Below are 12178 nucleotides of genomic sequence, written 5' to 3'. Positions count from 1 at the left end.
AATAAGCTGAAAAAAACATTAAAAATTATCTTTTCGTAAAAGAAAAAAAAATTGTAAACTAGTGTTACAACATAAGTAAGTTCTAAATCCAGACTGCCAAAAAAAGAATAGTTTGAGAAAGTCTTAGTTGAGCCACCCTGTATCGTGGAAATGATTTTTTTGGTGAAAATGATTGTAATTGTGCAATGAGAAATGAGTCTCCGATTTCGTTATCGGGGCGTCGATTTTTGTATCGCTGTAATAATATATATAATAATAATTTGAAAACTATTTGGGGGGTATTTAACCACATAGGACTGCATTGAAACGCAGATTACGTAAGTATGCAAAATTTCAATTCATTGGGACAACGGGAACCTTTTCAAATTTGGCTCCAAAAATATGAAACAGACAGACAAACAACAAAGCAAGTTAAATAAAATCTTTCAAAAACACAAGTTGTTTTGGCCTAACCTAAATTTACTTGACGATATTTTAAAACAAATAAATTGTTTAACAATTAGTTTTTCCGGGAAACAACGAATTCTAAATTAAACACCAGAAAAAAAATTCAAAACTTTTATAAAACTTTATAAATTATCCCTTGGTATTTTTGTAAACTAGTATTATTTTTCTATTTCTAAATTCTTAGAATAATAATTGCTCGTAATGAATTTGTTTTTTCTTGATTCCTTTTGGAAAAATGTGAGATATATTTTAGTTACCAGCGAATAAGCAGAAAAAAATCAGTATAAAATATCTTTTCGTAAAAGAAAAAAAAATTGTAAACTAGTGTTACAACATAAGTGAGTTCGAAATCCAGACTGACAAAAAAAGTACAGTTTGTGAAAGTCTTAGTTGGGCCACCCTGTATCGTGGAGATGATTTTTTTTGGTGAAAAATGATTGTAATTGTGTAATGAGAAATGAGTTTCCGGTTTCGTTACCGGGGCGTCGATTATTGCATCGCTGTAATAATATGTATGATAATAATTCGAAAACCATTTGGGGGGTATTTGACCACATAGGATTGCATTGACACGCAGATTACGTAAGTATGCAAAATTTCAATTCATTGGGACAACGGGAACACTTTCAAATTTGGCTCCAAAAATATGAAACAGACAGACAGACAAAAAAGCAAGTTAAATAAATTCTTTCAAAAACAAAAGTTGTTTTGGCCTAACCTAAATTCACTTGACGATATTTTAAAACAAATAAATTGTTTAACAATTAGTTTTTCCGGGAAACAACAAATTCTAAATTAAACACCAGAAAAAAAATTCAAAACTTTTATAAAACTTTATAAATTATCTCTTAGTATTTTTGTAAACTAGTATTATTTTTCTAATTTTAAATTCTCAGAATAATAATTGCTCGTAATGAATTTGTTTTTTCTTGATTTCTTTTGGAAAAATGTAAGATATATTTTAGTTATCAGCCAATAAGCAGAAAAAAATCAGTATAAATTATTTTTTCTGTTGCAACATAAGTGAGTTTGAAATCCAGACTGACACAAAAAGAACAGTTTGAGAAAGTCTTAGTTGGGCCACCCTGTATCGTGGAGATGATTTTTTTTGGTGAAAAATGATTGTAATTGTGCAATGAGAAATGAGTTTCCGATTTCGTTATCGGGGCGTCGATTTTTGCATCGCTGTAATAATATGTATGATAATAATTCGAAAACCATTTGGGGGGTATTTGACCACAAAGGATTGCATTGACACGCAGATTACGTAAGTATGCAAAATTTCAATTCATTGGGGCAACGGGAACATTTTCAAATTTGGCTCCAAAAATATGAAACAGACAGACAGACAACAAAGCAAGTTAAATAAAATCTTTCAAAAACAAATGTTGTTTTGGTCTAACCTAAATTTACTTGACGATATTTTAAAACAAATAAATTGTTTAACAATTAGTTTTTCCGGGAAACAACGAATTTTAAATTAAACACCAGAAAAAAAATTCAAAACTTTTATAAAACTTTATAAATTATCTCTTAGTATTTTTGTAAACTAGTATTATTTTTCTAATTTTAAATTCTTAGAATAATAATTGCTCGTAATGAATTTATTTTTTCTTGATTTATTTTGGAAAAATGTAAGATATATTTTAGATATCAGTCAATAAGCAGAAAAAAATCAGTATAAATTATTTTTTCTGTTGCAACATAAGTGAGTTCAAAATCCAGACTGACACAAAAAGAACAGTTGGAAAAAGTCTTAGTTGGGCCACCCTGTATCGTGGAGATGATTTTTTTTGGTGAAAAATGATTGTAATTGTGCAATGAGAAATGAGTTTCCGATTTCGTTATCGGGGCGTCGATTTTTGCATCGCTGTAATAATATGTATGATAATAATTCGATGTAATGAGAGTGGATTGCGTTTAGGGACACGGCAGTATGGCCAACCATGCGTGAAGAAAACTCGCAGTGCGGTCACGCGCCTGCAAGATCGCGTCACGACCGATGCAGTCGCTCGAATTTCGCACGCTGCTACATTCTGCACGCCAAGATAGGCTCTTTTTTCACCTTCGACGAGAAAAAAGAGCAAAGTTTAAAGGGGAATTTATGGACGGAGCGGACGAGATACGGGCCGCGCACGCAAAAAATCCAAAATAAAGGGTTTCGGGTCACGTGACCTTTTATGGGGGAATTTTTGACGCTAAATTGGCAACGGGAAAAAGACAAAAAGTCGTCAAGACATGTCATTTATTTTTTTGTTTTGCTCATGATGTTTTGATTGTGGTGATTCGCACGTAAGATGACCGGCTTTATTGCGTGTTGCGTTTCCCTTTTTGGAAGGCTCGTCAGCTTATGTGAATCACCTGGTATTTCTTGCTTCACTAATAAGTATAATCGGTTGGTTTTTTTTGTAATTCAAAACTGTAGAGTTAATTACCGTCAAAACGCGATCTTCTAAGATAAAACTTGCATTTTTTATTTTAGTCTTATTCTACATTTTTTGCTTGTTTTAATAAAAGTACTTCAGACTCGTATGAATTAGTAAAAAAAACTCAAAAATCCTAATAACAGAAAGGTTTAGTCAAAGTCAGGTCAAGTAACCATATTTGCAAGTTTTAACCAATTGTCTAATTCGACTTTTTTTTATTTTTTCTTTTATTTTTATTTAACACCCAAACTGAAACAAGACTTTTAACTACAGCAAATTTGTTATACAGTGTGTGTGTGATAAAATTTTCACTGTACATCTAAAAAACTACAATTAATAATAATAATAATAATAATAATAATAATAATAATAATAATAATAATAATAATAATAATAATAATAATAATAGTAATAAAAGAAATAATAATAATAATAATAATAATAATAATAATAATAATAATAATAATAATAATAATAATAATAATAATAATAATAAACAACAAAAGAAAAAAGTTAATTTGATTTTGATTTTGATTTCTGCTTTATTTATTCTTGCTAATAAATTTTTTTATTCGATTTTGTCTTTTGTGTCTAAACAACCTATTGAAATTATAAATTTAAATCCTATTACCCAAAATTACCTTAAAGTGATGCGATGCGTAACAAAAAAAACATCATAAATAATTTTTTCACACAAAAAATTGTTTATTTTTAAAAGCTTTTGTTTAACTTGCTTTGTTGTCTGTCTGTCTGTTTCATATTTTTGTGTCAAATTTCAGAGAGTTTCAGTTGTCCGGATGAACTGTAATTTTACGTACTCACGTAATATACCTGACAATGCAATTCTATGTAGTTAATTACACCCTAAGGGGGTTAAATAGGGTTTTAATAATAACAATAATAATAATAATAATTTTTCTATAAATTATTTATTTTAATTAGTTATTAGTTATTTAATTAGTTATTTTTTATGTATTATTGCATCAATTCTTCTGAAAAAATACACGCCCTTATATTTTTTAAATATACCTAATATAAATACTTCTGACAGACTCACCTTGTAGTTTAGAGGTACAAGTTTTTCTAAAATTTAAAATTGTCTAAGGTTTTGTAAAAAAATAGTTATAAAGAACTTTTGTTTGCGTAGTCCGAAAAATTATTCAAAATTTATTAGGTACATTATGTAATTATACAAACGAACTTGACTCCAAAAATCACCCTCTACTTACTTCTACAACAATAAATTTTTCTCATATTTTTGGTTAATATCAGAATGTTTGACATGATTCTTTAATTATTTGAGTTAATACAAAATCAGAACCAGAAAGTATCAAATTTTATACAGGGTGAATATAGAAAAAAAATAAAAAGTATATAAAAAATATATATAAAAATAAAATCATTTAGTACATTATCTTCTACTTATTACACACATTTCTAAATCACTGTGTTTATTTATTTTCGAACTTTTAAGCAGAAAATTATACAGGATTATTTTGTTAAAATCTCCGGTTGACAAACTTCGAGTAGTAACCGATACATAATACGTAATAATATAGACATTTCTTTGCCAAGAATTTGGATTTTGACTTTTTTATATGTTATTCTACATCAGGCACTATATTTTTTAATTTCTAGATAGTTTTTGTATATTTGATGTAATTTCCAAAAAACGATAAATTGTTACTAAAAATCATTAAAGAAGAAAGACTAGACACGAACACGTGTTTTTCAACAGTCATGTAAGTAATAAAAATAAAAAATCTATAAATAGGTGGTTTCTTTATTTTGGTAATTGACCTTTTCATTTAGGTATGTGATGATTTTATAAATTTTTAAGTTCCTTATTTTGAAATGTATGGAAGTTATCATAGCAATGGTACGAAAATAGTACATTTTTTTGTAATAATAATTATTTTCCGTAGTTATTTTAATTAATATTTTTTGGTAATTTTGATGAATTCGCAGACACTATTTTCGGATACGGAGAGCGGCTTGCTTCCGAGTCCAGTATCGATCCAGTTTTAACGGAAAGCCGGTAATTGGGTTCAATTATGATGAATAGACTTGATCACGAATTTAATACTTTACAGTCTACTGAAAAAATTGTCTACAGTTATAAACAAGTTCCACGATATTGCTCCACCCCATTAGCCTCGAATTTTTTCCTCCCGCCGTACTCCACATTTCTCTATTTTATGGTTATTACCTTCGCCTGCAGGATGCAGGTGATTAACAGTTAGAGAATATTAAACATTTTAATATTGTTTTAGAGATAATAAACACGTTTACTTTATTTTTATCTCGTGTAAGTAATAATCTTTGTAAATACCACCCAACTCATTGTTTTAATAAAACTCCGACCTTTATTACCATCGATTAAACTCCATATAAGTGTTAAACCTTTTTGCCTATGGTAAATGGGTGACTTAATGATAGAGTTTATGGCGGCTCAGGATTGCCAGCTAGTAAATAGATGGTTATTCTCTAACACTGGGATGTTAAACTTGTTAATGGCGCTGTTTAAGACATTCATAAACACAGAACCTTTGAGAAAATCCCGACGACTAAGAAAAATCGCAAATTGTGATGATTAGCGTGTCGGGTGAGAGTGGAAAAATATTTTCGAGTGTTTTTTCCAGGTGTTCAAATTACTCACTCATCTGAAAGTTTTTCGGTTGATTTATTTAAATGAACAATTTTTCTTGTTCACTTTTTCTTACAATCAAGGCATACTATCAATGGCGTAGTTACTGATTTTTTTGTAAAAAGAGTTGAATACAACATTTTTTCGTCGACCGCAAACTTTTTTATTCAGGTGACAAAATTAGAAATTAGTACCGAATCAAAGCCACGAAGATTTTATTACAATGGACTGTGCATTTCATGCACACTTACTGACTTAAAAAGCCCTATAAAACGGAAATTAAATTTTTAAAAGTCACAAAAGTAGTGTACTCATGTGTATTCATTAGTACATATTGATAATCAAGATGAAAAAAAATGAAAATAATAGTTTTCTGCTTTATTTCAATAGTAGAAAAAAATTGTATGTCACACGTGAGCACAGCAGGAAAAGTGAGCTTGGGAGCTGGAGCGTATACGTCGGCACGCAGTATAGCTCGGTGTCTGTGGTGTATTTCCTAATTAGTACATATTGATAATCAAGATGAAAAAAATGGATTAATATTTTCCCGCTTTGTTTGAGTAGTAGAAAAAATTGTATGTCACACGTGAGCACATAGCTGGAAAAGTGAGCTTGGAAGCTGGAGCGTATACGTCGGCGCGCAGTATAGCTCGGTCTCCGTGGTGCATTTCCTAAATAGAGCGTCGTCGGCGTCACGACGCGTCTCGGATGCAGACTATAGCGTAGACGTCGTCTGGTGCGCTCCACGTAGCCGAGATGCTGTTCCGGTTGTGCGTACTGTGGCTAATACTTCAATCGATCCGGGGCAGTGCAGTGGGGCAGAGTGGAGTAGGTCCGGACCTCGGATCGATACACCCGTCTGCTACTGCTGCTCCTGCTGCCTTCGCTTCCTCTTCCTCTTCCTCTCTGTCTTCGAACGACAGCATTTTTGCGCACTTTTCAACCAGAAAACAAACCCCAGCCAGGGGATGAATGAGACACTCGATAATTTCATAACTTAGGGAATTCGTAATTTTTTTAATAACTGTAAATTCACCCTCAATTTAATGGTAAAGAGGATGAGTAAATAAACACATTTGTGGAAATTGGAGACTGCAGCGGTTAAAATACATAGCCAAAGACACTTTTTCAGCTTTTTACTGTAATCTGTTATTTCAATTGAAAATAAATCGATGTCATACGTCATTGTCACTTATCCCGAGAGACTCCAGGGATAAAATGTTGACGAAAAGTGGTTTTCTGGTAGAATTACCATTTTAAATTTGTCGACTTTTCTAAGAAGTCGTTTTTTTATAAATTTGGCCACGTTAGTGGAAAGCAGGCTCATCATGCTCATCATTTTTATTTAACTTGCTTTGTTGTCTGACTGTCTGTTTCATATTTTCCGAGCCAAAATTGAAAGGGTTCCCGTTGTCCCAATGAATTGAAATTTTGCATACTTACGTAATCTGCGTGACAATGCAATCCTATGTGGTTAAATAACTAAATCTCAGAGAAAAAGACGTTAAGAATAAGTAAAGACTCAAAAACAGTAAATAAAAAAATGTGTTTTTAGAAAAAAGTTTTTATTTAAAAGATATATTTTTGCTTACAAATTAGAATAACTAGAGTTCGAATTTCTGGCATTTTGCTAATCCGTATTTTTTTTGTCGTCATAGGCAAATTAAGTTTATCTTTTTCAAATAAACCAATTTTTTAAATGCTTTTTTGCTAACTGGGCGTTTTTATGCTAGAAAACTTTTTTGTGCTATTTTTAAGCAAAGTTTTTTTAGCTTTAATATCATCTAATAGTTTTCAAACTTTATATTTTTTTAAACTAACAAACTTTCGTCATTTGAGTCGTCGTGGCAAAAAAATTGACAAATAAAATTCGGCCAAGTTCCGAAAATCTTAATAATGAGCTCGGAACCCAATTTTAATAATTTAATTTGAAAAAGTACTGGTTAAAAAACAATATTTCTTAATTAAATGTCATTTTTAAAAATTTTTTACTAAAAGAATTGCCATATTAAAAAAATCAATCAAATCAAATTTCAACAAAAAATATTTCAGATTTTTTTTTAAATTACTATTAGGTCTTGTTCTATAAAGGTTCGTTTTTCTTAAACATTTGATAAGTAGATTGTGTTTTAAGTAGTGTCGAAATTTTTTTGGGAAAAGTTTTGAGTATGGGTTTAGGTATATTTTCGGTTTCTAAGCATTTTTGCTTAATTTTCAAGCTTATTTTAGCGCTTATTTTTGTTATTTTTGTGCTAAAAAGTCCGAACTCTACAGATAACACAATGCAATGCAACAAAGAAAATGTTTCAAGCTTAAAGGTATCCATTTTCAAAGCATTGTATCTAAAATCACCAAAAATGACTTGATTAGTTCTTATTTTCAAGACATACTTGGGTAATAATTAATCTTGACTCTTGACTACTCTATGCTGTGTTATTTTTTTTTTTTTTAATTTATTTAGATGTCACCTAGTTAATCAGACTCAGAAAGTTATGATTGCTAGTTTCTTCCCTAATCTTGGAACGAGAATATCAGGAGTTTCCCAAGGGTCCACTCTTGGTCCTCTTCTTTTCTCTTTATATACGACCAATTTGTTAGACATAAAGTCAAGCTCATTAAAACATGCTTATGCTGATGACGGCTTTAACCTTTATTTACACTTCTCCCAACAGCAACTTTCTTAGAAATGTTTAAAAAAATTAATGCCGATACAAAATACAAACAACAGAAAATCCAAAATAGCTGTACATTTTTGTAAAATTCGGAGATAAAATTAATTAGACGCCCTCTGGTGATGACTTTTGAACTATGTCGAAAACAGTAAAGAAATTTTCGTAATGCCACATTTAACTGACATTTAATGAATTGTTCAACAATTTCGCGTGTATAGTGTTAATTACTTACAATCGAAAGAATTACTTTAAAAGTACGTGGTGGTAAATACTAGCGTTGACTTTGGTTCTGTAGTTTTTCGTGGTATAAAGTGTTTATTGTTGGAACTTGAAAGTGGATAAAAAGTGAAAAATATTTAAATTTTGATTACAAAGTGTTATCAAACAGTTGTCTAATTAAAGATTATAAGTAATGGATCACAGCGAACACAAAGTTTGGCTCAAGAAACCAAGAAATTAGTGAAGTGTTATGAATTTTAGGTTAGAATTTTCCACTGAAAAAATCATGAAATGCTGCGGTAAATCTACAAAACTACAATAAAGATTAACAACTGCTGATACATTTAAACGTAAATTTTGCCAAAAGGTGGGCTTTTCAATGTCTTTGTAATAATTTTCCAATAAAGAAAGTGAACCAAACAGTCATTCGTTATTCGTGTTTTCCTCGTCATCTCTCATTTGTCAACATAAGTTTCTTGCATCAAAGATGAAATAATCATTCCGCATAGGCAATGTAATAATTGTGAAGCCCCAAAATTCGTACAACGCTCAAAATATCCGAATAAACATTTTCCCGCCATTTATGGTTACTGTTTTCGACCTAGCTCAGTGGCGCCCCCAACGGTAATTTTACTTCTGAATACTCGAGCTAGGTCGCTTAAAACAAAAGATCGAATTCAGAAATCAGAAAAAAGAAGACGAAAACAAGACAAATGATAGAAGAGAAAAAAAAAACAGAAAACAAAATTAGAAAAAAAACAGATGGCAGCATACAACATTAGATAGAAGAAATCAAACAACAGACAGAAAAACAGAGACAGAAGTCGGGAGATAAAAACAGCTAATGACAAAATTAGATGCTTTTTAGCGTGGTATTTTATCTCTTAAATAAAGAGAATTATGTGTGGAGTTCTTCTTCTTCTTCTTCTTCTTCTTCTTCTTCTTATTCTTCTTATTATTATTCTTCTTCTTCTTCATTATTTCGCTACTTTTATTCTTTGTTAGTGCGTTGTCATATAATTTTTAGCAAGTTTAAATACAACTATGGTCTGATTTTGTTCGGACACACTGTATTGGCGAGAAAACCTCACTGTGTCCACTTTCCTTATTGATTTTCGAAGTGTGGCGATTGTAGAGCACCCTGTATAATCTGGTCGTGGTTTTGACACACATATAATAGTTCCAAGTTTTGAAATGTTGTAAATTTCCAGTGGCGTTCTTTTTGCCAAGCATAAGAACGTCCAAAACGAAAAAGTCGTTAGCATTTTCTTTGAAAATATAAGAAGCCAGCCTTCCTCGTCTTTGTGCAGCAGCTCCGTCCGCTTTAATTTACTTTTCTTTAAGATATCACGTTGATGTCGACACGTCTTAGCTATCAGACGCCTTAAACCCTCTTAGTAAAGCTCGCACGTAAAGCTCGCGTCATGTTCGGAACAAAAGTGCAATAAGGACGGGTGCACACTACGTGCATTCCTCCTTCCACGAGCGAATGTAGTTTAGTGCAGCGCGTGCTTTACGGTAACGAAGCAGCCGAGAATGCGAATTGATTTATTTGTGCGATATCATCATCGGTCGTTCGAACTTAAGGCCGATAGGGGCGACAGTTTCCGACAATAAACCACCCACTGTTGGTCTTGTAAAGTTATCAAAATTCAGCTGTCCGTCCGCCGGGGGGTGGTTTTTGCTGCGTGCGAAAGAAGGATGGTTTCACATACAGGCTGTGTCTGTCTAGATAACGTTAATGTTCCTGGTGCAACGTCTAGTTCGTGAGACGCAATTATCGATGTTGGTCGGGCCACATTCGGTCAGACATCCCCTCGCAGCCCCCAATGTGCTACAACTTCGTGACCTCGCTATACGGACTTACAATTGTCTGTTATCATGACTGTTCTATCATTAAATTCGGTCTATGGAGAATTCGCCCTTTAACAATGCACGAGGAAATGAATATTTATGCGATTATTAGTGTTCGAGGACTAATTTTTTATGCATTCCTTTCCTTTAAAGTCTAATACGACCACATTTTTTAGGATTTTACAGTAAAAGCTCTCAACAACGGACACCGATCAGGAATCTTTAATTGTCCGTTGATCTGCAAATGAGAAGTCAAAGTGCACGTTCTAAAATTATTTTGCCCTATACAGGGTGTTACATTTTTACAGTACAGCTTTGAACATAGTTTTTTTAAATGGCACTTCTTGTATATTTATACATATTTAAATGTGCACTTTTTTGGGATTATAAATCAGTTTAGTTTTTGCAATTTACTTTAACCATTCAGAGGTTATTTAATTTTTTCTACAATTTTGTGCGTCTGCAGGCACATAATTAAAAAATCGCAGTGCGCTTGGTTTTCGAGATATTGAGTTGAGATTTTCTCTGTGTGTAAACAACTGTCAGGGATATCTTTCGGCGACAAGACTGTTCATTTACATTGTAGCGTTACCATGCTGTGACACATTCATTTTGGTTAACTTTGAAGGACCATAACTTGATTTTTTCAAATAGCACTCTATATTTTATTACTGAGTATTATTCAGTATCTCATTTTACATCTTTTTTACCTCTAATTTTTTTTTCCAAAAGTTGATAGTTTCGGAGATAACTCGGTTTTTCTGCACATAAAATATTTTGGATACCAACGTAGTGTGCCATGTGAAACAATACATTCTGACATAACATCAGACTGGTGTTTTTTGTACGTGACGTTTTGATTTTGTTGTGAAAATGAATTTTTCACGTAACTTGCATACACAGCTCATCAAGATATAAACATTAATTTTGATAAGAAATCATAGAATAAAAATAAAAAAATTCGACGGCACTACAAGAGAAAATATGCAAGAAAAAATTAATAAAGCTTTTCGTAGAATTGATCATCTCACATTAGAAGCAGTGAATTTTTAAAAAGAATTGACCAATGTATTACTTTATTGCTTAAGAATGCTGTCATTTTAAACAGTTTTGGAACTGCAAGTAATATGTTATCGCTGTTGATTTGTTATATCTCGGTTTTTTTATTTCCTTATTTCTCCATTGCAAATTTCTGTCATTTTTATTTAATAATTTCATGTCAAAATTTTATTAAAATTTATGTCTAGATGATGCATTTTACGCGAAAAATTCATTTTCACAATATAATCAAAACGTGACGTACTATAAATGCCATTTTAACATAAGTATGTCAAAATGAATTGTTTTTCATAGCACGCTACATTAGTATCCAAGAAATTTTGTGTGCATTTTTCAGAAAAACCGAATATCTCCTTAACTATCAACTTTTGGAAAAAACTTAAAAAGTAAAATGAGACGCTGAATAATAATTAGTAATAAAATACAGGGGGTGCTATTTAAAAAAATTAAGTTATGGTCCTTCAAAATTTACCAAAATGAATGTGTCACAGCAAGGTGATGATACAATGCAAATGTATGGTCTTGTCACCAAAAGATACCTCAGACATTTCTTTACCTACGGACAAAATCCCAACTTGATATCCCAAAAACCAAGGCCACTGCGATTTTTTAATAATGAGCCTGTAGACGCACTAAATTGTAGAAAAAATTAAATAACTTCTGAACGGTTAAAGCAAATTGCAAAAACTAAACTGATTTATAAAGCCTAAAAAGTGCACATTTAAAGATGTACAAATATATAAGAGGTTCCATTTAAAAAAACTATATTAAAGTCTGCACTGTAAAAATGAAACACTCTGTATAGGGCAAAATAATTTTAGAACGTGCACTTTGACTTCCAATTTACAGCGCCA

This window comes from Tribolium castaneum, chromosome 7, assembly GCF_031307605.1.
Source record: "Tribolium castaneum strain GA2 chromosome 7, icTriCast1.1, whole genome shotgun sequence".
NCBI lineage: Eukaryota > Metazoa > Arthropoda > Insecta > Coleoptera > Tenebrionidae > Tribolium > Tribolium castaneum.
This window is presented reverse-complemented; position numbering follows the sequence as displayed.